General features: G+C 47.6%; 1 protein-coding gene and 1 non-coding gene across 2 annotated transcripts in view; both read left to right on the forward strand.

The window, feature by feature from the left end:
* Positions 1-16,595, forward strand: part of LOC135401482 (uncharacterized) — a 213,821-nt gene that overhangs the window by 138,547 nt on the left and 58,679 nt on the right. The gene's annotated exons all lie outside the window — the stretch shown is intronic.
* Positions 7,970-8,041, forward strand: Trnae-cuc (transfer RNA glutamic acid (anticodon CUC)). Its single transcript has one exon. It is a non-coding gene; the product is annotated as a tRNA-Glu (tRNA).

A 16,595-nucleotide genomic window follows, 5' to 3' on the forward strand; every position in this document is an offset into this window, starting at 1 on the left:
CACCTAAGGAGGACATATATTCAGAGTATAATCAGAGCCGTAAGTGAAAAAAAGAAAAAGTCACGAAATCCACGTTTCACCGTGTTTGCCTTCGTCGCCATTTTGGATCGCAGTCAGGTCAGGTGTTATGGCAGCTCCTATGGTAAAAAGCGAAGTAATGAGACGGGCGCCACTATGACTGACAGGCGCTTTAGTTAGGTTCCGCTAAATGGCCACACTCCCTTTTTAACACATAACTCTGAGTATGGCCAAGGAGACACTGATGTACCCTCTGGTCTACCCCAGAAAAATCTTTCTCAAACCATAGCAGCGTAGCCTGGTGGACACATCATCCGCTAATTTGTGGTAGCTTCAAGGTACAGCTACAGACTGGGAGGTGATGCTCGCAACATAAATATGAACATAATCGTGGCACCAATAATCGTTTCCTTCTCAATCTAGTTTCTAAAGTACCGCAGGCACACCGTCACTTCGGAAGAAAAGTAAACCTGGTCGCTGCACTGCCATAGGCAACCGCCATCTAATCTGACGCGGCTCTAAGCAAGTAGCTTAGGCACGTAATCCCTTTCTTCGGTACCGTTAGCTGTGCTGGCAGGGATAAGCCTGGCTCTGTGCGCTGACAGAACGTTAAGCCAAGGCGAATAACATATAGATAAAATAAGTAATGGAGGCCTCGTCTTCCTTCTTCCTTGTGTTATGTGTGTTGCAGCCAGTGTGTCTGTGCAGGCTTGCTGCATGTGACCAGCAACGTGCATTCGTCTTATATAATGTACCTGCTTCGAAACAGATGCCACACTTTCTCCAGTGTTATAGGGGCATATGATCCATGCGATTGTTAAGGCACGTAGGGTGTCTCCGATCGAGCAAAATGCTATGTAGGGAAATGTGTCTTCACTATGTGTGGCGGTGACCAGCGTTGCGTTCGTCCACAATGAAGTTTTTAGCACATACGCCGGCAATGAACTGTTTATTTTGTATAGACCAGGAATTAGAGCAACAACAACAACAACAACAATAATAAACGATGGAAAAGTGATGATCACACGGGATGTTTCCTCCCCACTTCATCATCAGAATATATATGTTGTTGTTGTTGTTCCCCGTAGTATAGCCACAAGGCCCTACCCCCACTTCAAAGAGATTAATATGATAAGATTAAAGTAATGATGAGCGCTCACACGTCACATTCGTTTCGAGCATAGCAGAGCTCCCACCTTTTTAGAGTTCCTCTTTTTTTTTTTTTTTTTGTCTACTAGATGTGGAGTAGCTCGTCCCGCGGTGAGCGGGCTCACATCTCCATTTTGTTTTTCTTCTGCCATCAACATCATCAATGGTGACAGCGAAGCGAAGACAGGCAGGGGTTCTGCTTTGAGCTCTTCGATGGGGCCAGTAGCTTGCAGGAAAGCAAAAAGGTAGGCGTAGGCACTGATGCGCAGAGGAGTTCCCCAAGGGGGCCAAGTACTTTGGACAACCTGAATGGTCTGTGGTAAAGGAGCTCACGTTGGAGTCGAAGCACCCGGCCTTCACACGTGTACCGATCGCAGTCCTCTATTATATGAAGAATCGTAGCTGGGGTGTGGCAAGCTGGACACAGCGCCTGTGTTACTGTAACCCAGCTTAACCCGGATCATAGGAGTGAAGGCAACGTTCAGTCGTAGACGCCGCAGAAGTGACGAAAAGTCGCGAGGGAAGCCACTTGGCATCAGTGATGTCATATGGCACCAATGCTGGCGGGCCAGGGCCCCCCAGGGGTGATACCAACGCAGACAAGTAGAAGAGTCTATCTCCGTTAGAGCGGATTATGGCACGGCTCTGCAGATACGGTGGGCAGCAGCCGCCGCCAAATCTGCCTCCTCGTTGCCTGAATGCCAGTGTTGCCGGGGACCCACTGTAGGGTCAACCGCTGTCCCTGTTTCTCAACAGCCTTGAGCGCAGTCAATATACTCACTATATACCACCGGGGCCAAAGAGCCGCAGATGCCCACGCTTCCTACACTTTGGGGAGCTGATTTTGAGTTAGTGTATATCACCCAGAGGCGAGGAGGGTAGGTAAGACAGACTTTAGAAATAGCAAGATGGCATGCAGCTCCTCAGAGGTCGATGAAGTGCGATGTGACAAGCGAAACTCACATGATATGAACTCGTCCGGTATGACAGAGGCAGCGGAGGAGCCGTCCGACGTGGAGGAGCCTACAGTCACTATAGTGACTGTAAACACAGACGTGCGGCCTCTAGCTGTACTTTGTATCCACCATTTCCAACGTAGATTGGTTAAGGGCCGGAACGGGGATGTGGCTCTTCGGCCCCAAGAGGCCAGGTATGTGTGTCGATAGGGATGGGCTCGACAGTGTCCATGGTGCAACAGTAAAGACAGGGATGTTGGAAGTTGCTAAAAAATCCGTCGAAAAATCGCTCCGCCCACGTAGCCGAAATGAAAAGCCAAGTCGCGGCTGTCTAGGCTGTATACTCCCAGTTCCGAAGTGCCTTTGTACCGCCTGTCATGTGACGTCATTGGCTCCCCACAACAGCCATAGACTTTCATGATGACGATGCATGGGAGTAAATGCTGATTTGCTGATAAATGCTGCAAAAAAACGTTCCAAAAGCCAGGAGATGTCACGGCGAAACGGACTGTGTATCGGCTTGACACAACAGAATAATTAACTTGTTATTCTGGTGTGTCAAGCCAGTGTACAGTTCCTTTCAGAATGCTGATTTGCAGGACACGTGTGAATAGTTCAACGGGTGCCGCGCACAGGTGTTATCGTCATCCAAGAAGCTCAAAGGGGATCTGCACTCTTCTAGAGCTTAGACTTTTACCTATAAATAGGGAGTGACTTTTTCGGGTTAAACGCGATTCCGCCCGATTATACCCCCCCCCCCCCCCCCCGAACTGACCTCCGTCCAATTCGGGTTAAACCCGATTTCTCCCCGAATTCCAGTCACTATGAAATCCTCAAAGGTCGCTACGCGTAACACATGTAAGAATACACGCATAAGAATACACGCACTTACGTTCCCAACAATACACGCATGTGTGTCAACACTGTTTATGCCCTCGAGAATTCCCACTGGAAGGTCACGATCCCGCAAAAATTAAAAAAAGAAAAACACAAATAAGAAGAAAGAAAGAAAGAGAGAAATTAGGAAAGGACTTAATAGACAAGAGGAGCAACAAAAACACCCGAAGGCACAATTATTGCCCGATTTCTCCCCGAATTACAGATTTAAAAATAGCGCCCGATTTTTACCCCCGAATCTGAAAATGGCATTTACCCCGAAAAGGTCTCTCCCTACCTATAAAGAAGAGTCTTGTGCGTGGTTAATCCTGAGTCAAGTTAACGTGCATCCGTATCCCTAACTCGGACAATAGCACTTCTAATCCATAGAGTGCGGATGGTTTTTTCCGAAAAACGGCGCCTTCCCATGACATGCAGTAGATGTGACGTCGTTGCTCCTTTCGCCCGGTGAGCCTGACAAGCTGTATGGGGAAACTGATGGAGAGAATGGTTCTGCATCGCCTCGACTGGTGGCTCGAAAAACGACGTGCGTTCCCTCACGAAATGGCTGGATTTCGTCGCCACCGAAGCTCCATGGATCCAGTTCTCGACCTAGTCTCTACAGTTCAACATGCTCGAGCCCATCGACGGATCGTCCGATCGGTCTTCCTCGACATCAAGCGCGCCTATGATACCGTCTCGCACATTTGTGTGCTGCATGCCTTGCGCTCGTTTGGAGTATCCGGTCGGCTCTTCATCTGGCTCCAAGACTTCCTTACGGACCGAACTGTCGCTGTCCGTACGTCCCAAGGCCAAAGCCCTCAGCATCCTGTTCCCCAAGGAGTCCCCCAAGGAAGCATTCTCAGCCCGACACTGTTTAACGTGGTGATGGCCGGCCTACAATCAGTAATTCCTCGCAAAGTGTCGTTCTCCGTGTATGCAGATGACGTCGCCCTTTGGACAGTAGGAAAATCACGCCCGGCTCTCCAGCGCCACCTGCAGCTCGCTTTAAACAATATCCATACTTACCTGTCGCACCTCGGGATGGACCTTTCACCCGAAAAGTGTGTCGAGCTCCCTTTCACGCGTAAAGCTATGGCCAATTTCCCACTTTGGCTTGGCTCAAAGAAGCTAGAACCAGTACGCTTTCACCGCTTCCTTGGCGTGGTAATCGACTCGGACTTGCGCTGGGCTCGGCACATTAAACACCTTGAAACTAAAGTGCAGCGATGGCTCCCCGCAATCCAACATCTTTCTGGCCCAGGATGGGGCTGTGATCAGCGTTCCCTGCTCGCGGTTCACGCGGCATTGGTGAGGGCAACTGTGCTTTACAGCCTTCCTATTCTGCACAGGATATCAACAACTTCATTAAATACGCTTCGGTCCCTGTTTGCTCGAAGCCTTCGTCGATGCCTCGGAGTTCCAAGAATGGCTGAAACACGAGAAGTACTCGCTGAAGCTGGTGAGCTCCCGCTTGAAGTTCTCCGTGAACGGGAAACGGCTCGGCACTACCTCCGTTTGCGTGCTCACATTCCCCGCCACCCGCTACTCAGGAAAATTCGATACCGCCCTGGAAGCGACTTCTATCGAGTAGCGCAGAGGACACGCCAGACTCTCACTGGCTTCATAACTAAGGACACTATACCGCCGGAAGCCCCCTGGTCTCTCCCGGTACCGCCCACGTTTGTACGCCTCCCAAACCTTCTGCAAAGAAGAGATCAGGTCCCCCCTCAAGTCCTCCGAGCCCATTTTCATGCTCTGGTAGACGAGAAGTTTTCTACGTTTACGGCAGCATATACTGATGGCGCATCCCGAAACAACAAGTCCGCCTCAGCCTTCGTCATTCCATCCGAAGGCGTCGTGCACGGAAGACGCCTTTCACATCCAACCTCCTCCACAGCTGCGGAACTCTATGCCATCCTTTTCTTTCTACAACACATCGCTGATTTTCCACCCCGGGAATGGGCAGTCTTTACAGACTCCAAATCTGCACTTCAAGCAATTGAAACTTCCGGCATACGAGGCCCATCCGCACCCCTAGTCACCGACGTGTTAATGGCTTACCACACTATCTACGCCGCAGGCCACAGGCTCGTTCTCCAGTGGGTTCCAGCCCATTGTGGTGTCGTGGGGAACGAGCAGGCCGACAGCGCCGCAGAAGCAGCACTCTCGTCTCGGAACCGGACCCGTATTGTTCTGCTCAGAGGAGACCGCCGTTCAATTCTGCGACGTCTAGTGACACCCCTGGCTTCCCGCCAACGGACAACCGACATTCTTCCCCCCTCTATGTTGAACAGAGTTGATCCCATGCTCGCTTTCCGCATGCCACGAAACACATCTCGTCAGGATGCTGCATTAATCCACCGCATGCGCCTCGATGTGGCCTTTACAGCACAGTGGCGTTACCGCTTGAGACAAATTGATTCTCCCACCTGTTGCCACTGTGGTGCTCTTGAGGATCTGGAGCACATTCTTCTTCATTGCCCTCACTACGAACCTTCCCGAATCACACTCTCCGAGTCTCTTCGTCAGCTGGACTCTCGCCCTTTCTCCCTACCGAAATTGCTTGGTCCCTGGCCCAATCCAGCCCAGCAACGCTCTGCGCTCAAAGCTCTTCTGACATTTCTGGACACCATCGGACTTCGATCGTTATTGTAAAGGGGCTCGTTATTTTATTCCCCCCATCCCACCAAGCACTGGGGTAGAGTATCGCCTGTTGCGATGAAACTCCCCACTCTCCAAGGCCGAAAGTAAAGTTGTTGTTGTTGTTGACGTCGTTGAAGGACACTGTCAATGTTGCGTTCGCATGTTCCAAATGCCCCCACAGTCGCAGCGTCCGGGAAGGCACCTCTAGACACTGGTCATCTCCTCAGCAGTCCTGGAGAGTCATGCTCTGTGATTCGCACCCGGGAGGCTCTTTGAGGCAACCCGTTCAAAGGACATATGTTTGTGGCTCTCTGAGCTGAGACTCGCTAGGTGCTCTACCACTGTGATTACTATTGAAATGTTATTGAATGTTACCGATTGATTATACACATTCGGCCTCTGTGCGATGGGCGTTCAACAAGTTCTAAGCCGAACATAGGAACGAGAGCTCTAACGAAGAACGCATTTCAACCTTCTTTTAACTTTTGGATTAGGTTTAGATTCGAATCTTCGTTGTGTTTACGCAGTGGTACAAGACTAATTAGTCTAAACTAATGAGCGACATCCTGTTTGCTTAATCAGCGAACATATTGTACAATATGTTAGGCAAACTGCTATCAGATCCAACCTTGCGAAACAGGTAGCTTACTATTGCGGTACTAAGCACCACCCTGCCAAGGTCAAACAATTTATGTCAATAAAACTATGAACAAGAGTGATTACCGATAATTCGTAAAAATATCAAGCGATTCAACACCAAAGAGGGCAGCAACACGCAACTCTTCGGGTTTCCATCACAGTGTCTGCCTTTCTACTGGAAAGGAACTGAAGAAGTAATATGCAGACTGAGTTAATGCTTTGCGGACTGAAATTTCATGTCAGCGACCATTTCGTGAACTAATGAAGCTGATTCCCTTTGAGAAATGTTCGAAACAGAACACTGCGAAGGGTTTCTTTTCTTGCAGAAGTTAATGGGAGGTACAGGTTCACGTTACTCTGGAGTCTCTGTCATTTTTTTCTTCTTCCATAGAATAGAATAGGGCAGCTTCTCTTTAATGACCTGTAAAGCGCAGTCTGTTCATTTACTGCAAGATTGGACGTTGCGAAAAAAGCACTATGCCCGTGGCAAGGACATCAACATCTATTGGGCGCATGAGGCTCCTCACAGGTTCTTCTCTCCCCGTTCATCTTTTTTTTTCAGTGTTTCAATTTGTTTTTCATGTTAGCGCCGCGAAGCAACTGCGGCTATGAGCGCACTCTTAAAAATGAACTTCACCGCATAGCACGCTCCTAGCCAACCATTATCTCGAATGATATCGTTATCTGCCCTGATTTGTTGAAAACAGGGGGCGTACGCCTTTTCTGGGACAATTATCGTAAGTGTCACAGAAATGGCGTACGCCCCCCGTTTTCAACAAATCAGGGCAGATAACGATATCATTCGAGATAATGGTTGGCTAGGAGCGTGCTATGCGGTGAAGTTCATTTTTAAGAGTGCGGCATACAGAGGTGGACAGATAGAGAGGATAGCAGGAATTAATGAGAAGGGGACAGGGGGTTATTATGCGTCCTGGGCCGACTTCAGGGGGAACTGTGCCGACATTCGTCTGGAAAGTCTTTGGAAAACCCAGGGAAAACCTCAGACAGCACAGCCGGTGACAGGATTCGAACCCGTGTCATCTCCCAGTCTCGGGGTGGAAAGCGATCGTCTTAACCACACACTATGCCACGGGAGTTGGTCAGTGTTTGAGACGGTCACCTGAAAAAGTGAACTGCATCATTTCTAACCCTGTCGCAGCTCATCTCTCTTTCATTTCTTTCGCAAATGAAGGGGACAGTGGCGTGTTCGCCTAACGTGTTACAGAAAGGGGAAGACGACAACTACCAAGACGACAAGCTGAACGGGCGAGCTCGGGTCCCGCGCAGCGAGGTTGTGTCCTTCCGTTCTGTAAAAAAACCGCGCTTTATAAAGAAATGCTCGCGAATGAATAATGAATGTGTGTTGCGCAAACGGCAGATTAAAAAAGGAGAAGCAATATGTGGGCTCCATTTTTAGGTTGTTCTCCGTGTATTTGTTACTATTTACATGATCCCTGAGGTCGCACCACCGATTCTCGCGTGTTCGACATTCATCCCTCAAGTTCACATGCGTAGGCACCCCTGTCACACACAAAGTCTCGAGGTAAGGGTGCTGGATAAATTTCGATATATACTCGGAGCGGCGATGGTCTGTGCAGCGGCGAAGAAGCATTAGGCCTCCAAACCACCGCACAAAAGAGGCGAAAGCGTATACAGGCACTGAAAACCATCCTTGTGCTATTTTGTCCGGTGTGGTCTAGTGGCTAGGATACCTTGCTCTCACCCAGGAGGCCCGGGTTCGATTCCCGGCATCGGAATGTCATGTCACAATGTTCTGCGCTCTGAATACAGCAGTTCGAGTTCGGCCCATGGAGAAATCTGTCTGTGATCCCTCATCATTGTTTCACCGTTTGTTAGTCATCTCTTTTTTGTTGTTGTTGTTGTTGTCATCTTTGTCTTTCATCTACCTCGTCCTTCTTTCATCCTTTATTTCCTAATCTTCGCGCGCAAACAGCTTTGGGATCATGTATCAGCGTCAGCCATACGGTCATGGTCCGCCATTCTGAACTCCCTTGGGCTTGCTGGTATTCCATACTCATAACGGGAGCGCTATAAAAGGGACCCAAACGCAGATGTCGCTTTGTATCTTGTTTGTCTCCTCTGTGTTTGCGTTCCTTTTTCGGTGCTTTTAGCATGCGTTACTGCACATGGCTCCCAGAGACATGTACTTTTATTAGCAACCACATCCCTTCCAATGCAAATGCAAATGGAAATGCTCAATGCATCCCCGACTATACAGGCACTATACTTCTATCTGTGACATTTCTCCTGTCTCACCATACTGAAAAATGTGTCATCAAAAGAAACGTTATTCGACGTCATCGAGGTAAAACCAATCAAAAAACAAAACATTAGCTGTGCGCGTGCACAGCAACGAGCTTTCATCCATAATTCAGCGCAATGCGGCTTGCAATTGAGCACACACATACACAAAAATACCAGAATGGAATGTTTCTTTTTTCCGTCTGAACGAAATGTGAAGTAACAAAAAATCCCAGTGAACGCCTGAGATCAATGACCTTGCCTCTGCTGAAATCACATTTCGCTATCGTCTCTAGGGTTTCTAATGAGCAGCGTTTTATTTTTTTTCTTTTAATTGTACGCTTTAACTTTTTTACAGCCCTAAAACAACAACGACTTTATTTCACAATAACGATCGAAGTCCGATGGTGTCCAGAAATGCCAAAAGAGCTTTGAGCGCAGATCGTTGCTGGGCTGGATTGGGCCAGGGACCAAGCAGGGGAATGAAGGAAGGGGTCCCGCTACAATGAGGATCGAAGTCTTGTGGCGTCAAAAAAGGCGAAGAGAGCATTGAGGGCAGAGCGCTGGTGAGCTGGATGCGTCCAGGGGCCAAGCAATTTTGTGAGGGAGAGGGGACGGGAGTTTAGCTCGTTGAGGGAGGCGGAGAGTATACGGAGCGGGAAGGGTGGTAGTGTGGGCAACGGAGAAGAATGTGCTCGAGATCTTCAACAGCACCGCAGTGACTGCAGTGGGGAGAGTTAACTTGTCTCAAGCGGTAGCGCCACTGAGCTGTGAAGGCCACCTCGAGGCGCATTCGATGAACTAATGCGGCGTCTTGACGAGAGAGATATGTGCTGGCATGCGGAAAGCGAGCGCTGGCTGGGTCAACTCTGCTCAGCATGGCGGGGGGTAGTATGTCGGCGGTCCGTTGGCCCTAAACCGGTTGAAACAATTGAAGTATGCAAATGGGCGTTGTGAAGGTATAGTGTTTTGTTTGTCTTTCTGTGATTAATTGCGTCATCCACTGCAACGTTGAAAAGCAATCTGGGAAAGTGAGTAAGCTACAAGTAGCTATAGCTACTGATAAAATTACTTTTGTAACTAACGATTACTCTCTCTCTCTCTCTCCCTCTCTCTTTGCCACTCTCAGAATGTACTTTCTAGCTATAACTAGGTATCTTCTTCAGTAGCTGCTCACAACAACTAATTACTCCAGTTACTTTGTTGGTGATTGGTGACTCTGGATAACATAACTGTCAGCATTTCTGAAGAAACTGGTATTTGGAAAGAAATGTAGGCATCGCCACTATTTCGAAACCCTTTTGGCTAACTGAAAGGATTTGAAACATGAAAGTAAAGCAGTCGAAGTAGATTACTTATATGTTTATTATATCACGGCCACAACTAACTTTTCTTTGATAACAAAAATGTGGGAAAGTGTAGATAGCAACTTATTTTGACACACTAATGTTGAGGGCCGACACATGGAAAAAGACACGCAGCTCGACAGCTTGCCGTGTCTGGGGCGGCAGTTTAACAGTTGTTTCAGCATGGGTAAAGGCATTTTTGCAATATTGCGGAACAAACCTACTGGGAGAAGCTTTGTGGAACAGCATTAGTTGCTCAGCGGCAACATATGTACCGTGCATACACGTCCACTTAGCACAGCATTTAGAATAAAAGTTTGGAGTTGAGTGCTCGATAATTCAGGAAGTCACTTTTTTAGTTGGTTTACTTGTTACATTGGGTTAGTTACTTTTTCCGTGTTGAAACTCAACTCAACTCAACTCGTGTTGTAGTTTACATAATCTTTTCCGAAGGCTGGTAAAAAGAAGTATCGAGCGAAAGAAAACGAAAAATTGATACCGCAGTAAAATTGCATTACCTTATACATACGCACATCCCAGAAATTGATGGGATACACAGTAATTGGATTTCGTGAGATACGCGTATAAAATTGTTCAGAGTATTAAAAAAATACCCGGTGTGTACAAGTGTGAATGTCTTATGCAGATCAGTCACATATGATATTTGGCTCATTTGCATACGTAAATTTTACTGTGGTATCAAATTTTCGTGCTCTTTCGCGCATGCAAACTGACCTCGTAGAGGAACGGTGCTCTCGTAAACGTGAACACGTTTATATAAATTAATGCATTGCGTCTCTTACCCGTATGGTAAACAAGTCGGATCAGCTGCCCATTACCTGAAAATGCGGATTATGAATATCATATGCCCAACCTGAAACGTGTCTTCGTTTAATTAAAACATCGATACTACATGTCGGCCGAAATCTCATGAAAGATTAATATCATACTTTTATATTTCAGGTGCACGACTAAGAAAATGAAAATAAATACTTCGAGCAGGTGTAATATTTCTGTCCAACGCGTTTACGTCCTAGATATTAGTATCAGGCACGCGCATGCCTCCATGCATTCCGACACGTTTTCATGGGACACGCGGCCCCCGCCTACGAGTTACGAAATCAAGGCGACGATTAATCTGCCAGCCGCCAGCTAGTCAGGCAGACTGCTCGTCTACCCAACGTTATCCCCCCCCCCCCGATTAATCTGCTCCTGTATCGACAATCCCCTAAATCCGCTTGTTAAAATGCGGCTTCGTTTCAAACGAGCACTTCCGCTGTCCTCTCAATATACGGGCACCCTAGTGGCGACTGACGAATGAAGGTCACCAGCTCGACGAATACCGCCAGTGAGTCTTTTCAGTGAGCGCGAGATTAAACTGGTAATAAATTGTCCACGTGGAAAATTTATTACATTTATTTCATTACCACCTCCATTGCGATTCATTGCATCGCAATCTCGTGCACCGACGGACCGGGGTTTGAGGGGGAGAGAGAAAAAGAACGGAAGGGAAAGGTTAGCCATGACGGAGGCTTTCGATGCGCTAAAGGAAAAATAAACAAACAAAAAGGAAGGAAGAAGATTATGGAGAAATACAGAAAAGGACAGCTCCTTCACTGGTATCTGTGCAGGCAGTCTCGTATAGGAGGCATCAGAAGGTGCCAAAGGTTTAGCTTCCCGAAGGAGTCGTATCAACGCAGACGTGGCTTCAGCTTGCTCAATAGGGCTAAATAGCACCGGGAGGGAATGCCCTCGGTATCCTAGATGAGCGAGACGGCGCCGGAGACTGCCTAGGGGGATGTGTTGCACGTCTGCTTCTACGTGACACCTGGGAAAAGGAATTGAAGGCAGCTGGCTCATCTGCACGCTAAGCAAGCGACAGGCTCATAAGTTCCCCCAGTTCCAATTTTTGGATGGAGCGACGCAAGAAATTGTCGTCGTTGCCCCAGCAACCATAGCCAGGTAGATTTCTATGCCGGTAACCGTGCTGCCCGCGCGCTCATATATTCTTTTATTTCATTTCACGCGTCTTCTGTAAGCCGTTTCTCGTACAGTATCGTCGCAAAAGTGCGGACGTGAGTTGGAAATCCATGCATCCATCACACAGAGAGGCTTGACGATGGACGTTTTGAAACTCAATAGTGCGGGCCTGGCTTTAAACAGGATGAGTGGAGTTCGTGCCACATTCAGCCACAGCCGATAAAGCACATCTCTCCTGGGTGCGCGGGACGCGGCCATACACAGCATGTGTCATTAGCGGGTCAATGGATCGCAGGAAAGTATTGGTGCATGCGTGTAGCTTCTTGAGCAAGAAGCTACACGGCAGCTGCACACAGCTCTTTCAGCACTGAAAGAGCTGTGTGCAGTTTACCATAACGCGGCGGGTTTTCAGCTGCCACATAGAGAGCGTAAAGGAAACGACAGTGGGCTACTTAGTGTCGTGGGCATGCCGAGCTAGAGTCACAGCACGATCGTTGCCAGAGTGTCCGACATGGCTCGAAATCCACTGGAACACCACGCCGTATGCCAGGGATACAAGGTCGGAGTGCAGGGCATCGATCATGGTGGAGGTGTCAGTGATGACTGCAGCCAAGTAAGTGGCCAGCGCCTCCAGAGTCACTCTACTGTCGGTCAAGTTCGTCCAAGCGCTGGGCGTCAACGAGGAGACGTGTCTCAAAGCGGTCAGTACTGCAAATGCCTCGGGCTCCGCAGAGTCTAATGAAATTATACAATATGATTTTCTGTATAGGATTTGTCCCATTGGTTCTCATTCATCCGTAAAAGTGGACAGCAAAGTGTTAGAGGGGTCGTTCATCAAGACCCGCGTTCTGCAGAAAGAGGAACAAGGCCCCTTGCTTTAGCGGAACGTTCGGCAGAAGAATAACCGGGGCAAAGGATGTCCGCTAGCGTAGCCGAGCTGGAATGAGGAAGATAGGCTTCGCGCTGTTGACAGTGGCCACAGCAGGCGTCACCCCTAAAGCCGATCTTGAATACTGTAGAAGTGGGTTTTTTCGCGCGGAATTATTTTTCGCGTTTTTCGCGCACACCTCCAAAATCGCTCTCTGGCCATATGAGGGCGAAAATCGTTCGGCGTGCGACACTATACCGTGACTACCTGACCCTTTCTACTCCATGTAGCGTAGGCAGTTTAAGCAAGCGCAGAAGATTGTTTTATCCCATCAGGCAAGATGAAAAGAAATGAAAATTCATCATGCTTTTGTTACTTCTATAAACGCTTTGCAATATACATGCAATATACCACTATACCACGAAGCCATTACATGCCTTTCCCCGCATTCTCAAAACCAGCTTGAATGATAGTACCACATCTCAACCGAACTGGTCAGTGCCCCGAGTGATAATTAATTAGAACTGCTAAAATAAACTGGCTAACTTGCACACGGCCAGTACTATGGCCTCCTACAGGGTCCCTAAAGGCCATTTGACAGGGCCTTTCCTCCCATCTCTGTGAGGAGAAGAAAGGAAGAGACCTAGAATGCCGCAATCCACGTGAACAACGGATGTCTTAGTACGTGCCGAAATATGCCCGAGTATTGACGGCGGCACGATATGCAAGAGCAAAGCACTCCCGGAAGCCTGTGTCGCGAATTTAAGTTCTCGCGAATCAATCCTCAAAGCAGCTCTGCTCGAAAACGCGAAAATATTTTCCACGCGGAAAAAAACACTTCTACAGTAGTTGGGAGTAGGTGAACGCAGATCCAGTGCGGAGCCCATGGAGCATATGGTCTGTATGCCTCGAGGAAGGTTTTTCATGGGAAGAAGGGGACGATGATGGTGCATGATGTCGCGTATCCCAGGGTGGCGCAGTTCAACAAGCTGCCGAACGGCCATTTGCCTATCGGTGTCGTCCGGGGAGCGGGACAAAGCGGGACACGGTACAGGGTGGGTGCATTGCAGATAAAGTGCGCGGAGAGCAATGTTTGCATGGATAACTTTTTTGTTCCGTGTCGTTTGGTTACTACGATTTTTTTTTTTTTTTTCACTTTCATCGGATCAATGCGTCATCCCGCACCACAGGAAGTTCGTGCGGTAACCAGGGAACGCCATACGTGCATAAATGTGGGTCTACTTTATCTCCACCCACCCTGTACTTGAGCCACTAGCGGTAATGCGGGAACGGCGCCCACTAAGAGCGGGTTATCGCTGCGAGCGATCCACTACGTTTGGATTCTATGATCAAAGTCGAGCTTTCATTTTCTTTTTCCCCTACGGAAAAGCACTTGTGCAAGGAACGCCGCGTTGTGTACAGATGTCAGGAAGAGCATGGAATCCCTTATATCGGACACAGCACGTCGGCGTCACAGCATGGGGAGGAGGCAGGATACCGTGTAGCACACCACTTGGGAGGTGTTGTAATTATTCTTCCAGATATTTCGTACCTTTTATACAGAGGTTACGAACATCCCATAAAATTCGAAGTTGTGCTGAAGGTTATTTCACATTTTTACAGACAGCCTCGGGCACGATGTCACATTTTGCATTCTGAGCCGCGTCTGCAGTCACCGAAATCGGCCCCATCTTTATGGCAGTGTATATACACGAAACGATCATTTCGGTTCCCTTTCATGTGCATGCCTCTTATACATTTTATTTGTCTACGAAGCTTATTCTTATGGCCTTTAAATCGATAACTTTTACCGGGCTTTCTTGATTGCTTCCTAAAGGCGGCGCCGCGTCGGGAAGCGCACGAAGGAAAAATCCGCATATAAAAAATTCCGCAAACAGAATGTGCTTCCTGAAACTTAGCATATTTCACCACGCCCTTACAAAGACACCGAGCATTAGCCGAGAGACATATATATTATATATTCCATATATCATTGGCACTCTTGTGTTGCCAGTATAATACTGTCAGTAGATAAATAAATACATATATATATATACGCTGCCTTCCGCACACAATATTTGTAACGTTCATTTTAGAGCGACAAAGAAACTCCGGAAAGCCTTCGAACAATCAATATCCGCTTCCAAAAATACATTCTTGTCAATTCAGAGCACAATGAACATTTCCTATTCGTGAAAACAGACCCGAAGGCATTTCAGTCCCTTTGCTTGTTCTCCTGTTCCAGTTGCGTCTCTTCTCTTTTTTCTTTCTGTCACCAGTTTCCGCACCTTACACGCGCCGTGTCGTATTCCCCTTACAAAACAATTCAGAAATCGCGAACGCAACCCTGAAGCACCTCAAGCGCTTCACCTGAAAGATAATTCATGCGTCGAGGTTATTATGTGGAGGAAGTTTCTAACTTGCCCTTTCATTTCTTTCCGCAGTATATCTGCTTGCGCTGCAAGAGCTCCGCAGCGATATTAAAGACGCTTCGCAAACACTTGTCATTTGGATTATCAGCTATACTTGCAATAACAAAAAAAAAAAAAAAAAGAGAGAGAGAGAGAGAGAGAGAGAGAAATGGTCAGCAGCAGTGCTGCATGAAAACGTGCTGATTACCGATAGTATAGCGGTTGCTTCTCACTTGGCAACATAGGTCAACAAGTTAGTCTATGTACCACAGCCGGACCTCCGATGGGCAAACTAAATTTTAAATCACTATTCGCACAGCCCTATAGTGAATACACAGATCATCTTTAAAATTTTCTTCTTTCACGGCCAGTCTTGGGAAGAGTTACTTTGAAAAGTAACTAGTTAAGTTAGTTACTAGTTACAGTTACTTTCAGAAAATTTAGTGATGAAGATGACGTATGAACTTTTATCGCAGAATTACTTTTATTACACATTTTATCTGGCCTCTCTTAATTGCGAAAATATCCCGGCCAACGCTGAAAAGCCGCTCAATTGGGGCGCTGGAGGGAATGTCGGTATTCTATTTCACGAATATTCTCAAAATTGGGAAATCATTCGGGGCAGCCAGGGTGCTGCGGCTGCCTTCTTTCCACCTCTCGAATACCTCGGCCTCGCCTGTACGGTTCTTCTTTGTCCCACCCTGATCTTCGTCGTTTCTTTCGCGTGTAGAAACTCAATTATGACACATGCTTCTTTTCAGTGGCAGCCTAGGCTGTGCCACGTTTTTATTCTTCAAAGATGGCGGTACTTATTGTTTTGAGAATAAAGAACTACAGCATAACCGCAGAGGCGGTCACAGGGTGGTTGAAACGAGAAAAAGGAAAAGTGAAGACAAATGTATAGTGTGATGCCAGGTGGCTCCGAAATGGAAAATCTGCGATTTCGAAAAGCAGTAACTACACCCTTAAAAATGAACTTCACCGCACAGCACGCTCCTAGCCAACCATCATCTCAAATGATATCGTTATCTGCCCTGATTTGTTGAAAACGGGAGGCGTACGCCTTTTCTGTGACAGTTATGAACAGCACAAGTGTCACAAAAAAGGCGTACGCCTCCCGTTTTCAACAAATCAGGGCAGATAACGATATCATTCGAGATGATGGTTGGCTAGGAGCGTGCTATGCGGTGAAGTTCATTTTTTAAGAGTGTATAGTTATCCAGAAAAGTACCTAGTTGCATTTCCCGTACCAGTAACTACACTGTTAAAACAGAACTTCACCACATAGCACGCTCCTAGCCAACCATCATTCCGAATAATATCATTTTGTGTTCCGATTTGTTCAAAACAGGGGGGGAGGCGCCTATCTGGGACAAGATAATCTGTCCCAGATAGGCGCCTCCTCCCATTTTCAACAAATCAATATATAGAATGATATCATTCG

This window comes from Ornithodoros turicata, chromosome 7 (assembly GCF_037126465.1).
Source record: "Ornithodoros turicata isolate Travis chromosome 7, ASM3712646v1, whole genome shotgun sequence".
Lineage (NCBI taxonomy): Eukaryota > Metazoa > Arthropoda > Arachnida > Ixodida > Argasidae > Ornithodoros > Ornithodoros turicata.